The sequence below is a fragment of the Alosa alosa genome, chromosome 15 (assembly GCF_017589495.1).
Source record: "Alosa alosa isolate M-15738 ecotype Scorff River chromosome 15, AALO_Geno_1.1, whole genome shotgun sequence".
Lineage (NCBI taxonomy): Eukaryota > Metazoa > Chordata > Actinopteri > Clupeiformes > Clupeidae > Alosa > Alosa alosa.
The window spans coordinates 31,004,887-31,007,386 of record NC_063203.1 but is presented as its reverse complement, the minus strand read 5'-3'; the positions used below and the strand labels follow the sequence as shown (position 1 = coordinate 31,007,386).

The 2,500-nt window shown below is 39.4% G+C and overlaps 1 protein-coding gene across 1 annotated transcript in view; it reads right to left on the bottom strand.

Annotated features, from left to right (window-relative positions):
- Window positions 1-2,500, bottom strand: part of LOC125308607 (endothelin-converting enzyme-like 1) — a 41,809-nt gene that overhangs the window by 16,209 nt on the left and 23,100 nt on the right. The gene's annotated exons all lie outside the window — the stretch shown is intronic.

The following is a 2,500-nucleotide window of genomic DNA, read 5'->3' as shown; positions in this document are numbered from 1 at the left end:
TATATATATATATACATACACATACAGTATACTACGGTGGCCTGGAAAGGCAAAAAAATTACAATGGTAAATTACTTATTTACAATATTAAAAACAAATTGACAAGTTTTTAAACAAATTTACAATGAATTTAACAAATGTACAAATGTACAATAAGTGAACAAATTTACAACTGTAGTATACACACAGACAAATATGTATATGCAAACGGACACACACATAGCACATACACACATATACACAGTGCAAACACATTAAATACACACATATGCACACACACAGACACACACACACACACACACACACACACACACACACACACACATTTCAAAATGACCCTCAACTCATTTGAGTGTCATTCAGCAACCGTAGGATGACCTCAGAAAAATGTGCAGTGGTGTCTGAATTTTTTCTACACACTCAGACACACACACACACACACACACACATACCGGTATATGAATATATACATATACACATACAGACATACACACATAAATCTGTATGAACACACATACACATACACTCTCTCTCTCTCACACACACGTGAGAGAGATATAGAATCCACTTTCACTCCCTCTCCCTGTTCAGCATAGAGAGTGTGTGTGTGTGTGTGTGTGTGTGTGTGTTCTATTCATTAGGTCCCCTGGTTACAGCATAGACAGAGTGTTAAAAAGAGTGAAGGGAGGCCTATTGAATTGAAGCTCATTACAGTGAGAGGATATTAACAAAAGAGATTAAACAAGCCTTCGTTAAGCTCGTTAAGAAAACACATGCTAATGTATTCTAATGAGGCTCATTAACATAACATTCTCAAAAAGTATCCAAGACTCGTCAGTGAGGTACTTCAGAATCCAGGCACACACACACACACATAATCATCACATAACCATGCATATAGTTACATCTACATGTAAACGCACACACACACACACACATACACATACACACAAGAAAGCTCACAAGTGTACAGAAAGTTGTAAAGAAAAACAGTGTGTGTGTGTGTGTGTGTGCTTGTGTTTATGAGTGTGTTGTTAAGTGTGTATGTATATCTATGTACATCTCCTTGACTGTGTGAGTGTGTGTGTGTGTTTGTGTGTGAGTGTGTGTGTGTGTGTTTGTGGAAAGCACTGATGTGTGTAAGTGGATATGCAAATATGTACCAATCAACTCCACACACAACAGAGACAACCTTTAATGAGATAAAGTGAGAGAGTGAGTGAGTGAGTGAGTGAGTGAGTGTGTGTGTGTGTGTGTGTGTGTGTGTGTGTGTGTGTGTGTGTGTGTGTGTGTGTGTTTGTTTCATCTGGAAACGCAGGTGTCACCTTTACCCCTAATGTGCACATTATGGAGTTAAACTTTGCTGTTATTACACACAAACACACACACACTCATACAAAAAGAAAGATAAATAGGGAACGCACACCACTAGAACCACTAGAACAGCACGCAGAAAGTTAAATACGGAACGCACACCACTAGAACCACTAGAACAGCACGCAGAAAGTTAAATAGGGAACGCACACTGGAGCTGATAGAGCCGCTGTAGTGAGCTACTGATTTTCTAAATCTATACATATTCTGTTGTTCTATTGAATGGCAGTTTTAATTTTCCTACATCCCATTAGTGTTCACACCTGCCCCTCTATTTGTGGCCCTCTTTATCATCAACGTTGCCCATCAGTTGGATTCCAACTAATACAACTAATAGTCAGCTTTAGGACTTTAGCACCCTTGCTCAAACAATTCAGCCTAACCAACTTATGAATGCAGAAAGACAAAATTACCATTGAACTGTAGAGAAGAGAACAGCAGAGTACTGTAGAGAACAGCAGTGTACTGTAGAGAACAGCAGTGTACTGTAGAGAAGAGAACAGCAGAGTACTGTAGAGAACAGCAGTGTACTGTAGAGAAGAGAACAGCAGAGTACTGTAGAGAACAGCAGTGTACTATAGAGAAGAGAACAGATAAGCTGACCACACTGAGAGAACAAGAAAATGAGTGAAAGCAAGAGAGAGGAACAGAGAGATAGGGGAGAAAGGGAGGAGCTAACGAGATAGGGCAGGGGTGGGCAAACTTTTTGGCTCAAGGGCCACACTGGGTTTTGAAAATTGTCCGGCGGGCCACACAACAACCACCCACCCCCCACGACACACACATAAAAAAAATAATTTTTTTATAGCCTATAATTTAGTATGACAAAATATTTCTTTTAAAATATTAATTCCTTAAAAATACTGCTAATTTTATGCTGTTTAACAAATGTATAAATTGTGCACTGTCAACTTAATGCGTTTATTTCTCAATGATCTTCTGCCTGCTATGGTATGGCCCTCTTACACTTTTAAATGGTCGTTGTAGTGGGAACTACTGCCCTTCATGATTTCCTTTTAAAGTTTCTTATAAGAAGGGGATTTCAATTATCCACAATGACAAACCAGCTGGAACCTGCGGCTCTCTCTCCCCCTCACGTAAGTACAGGCCAGCGTTCCCAATTAAA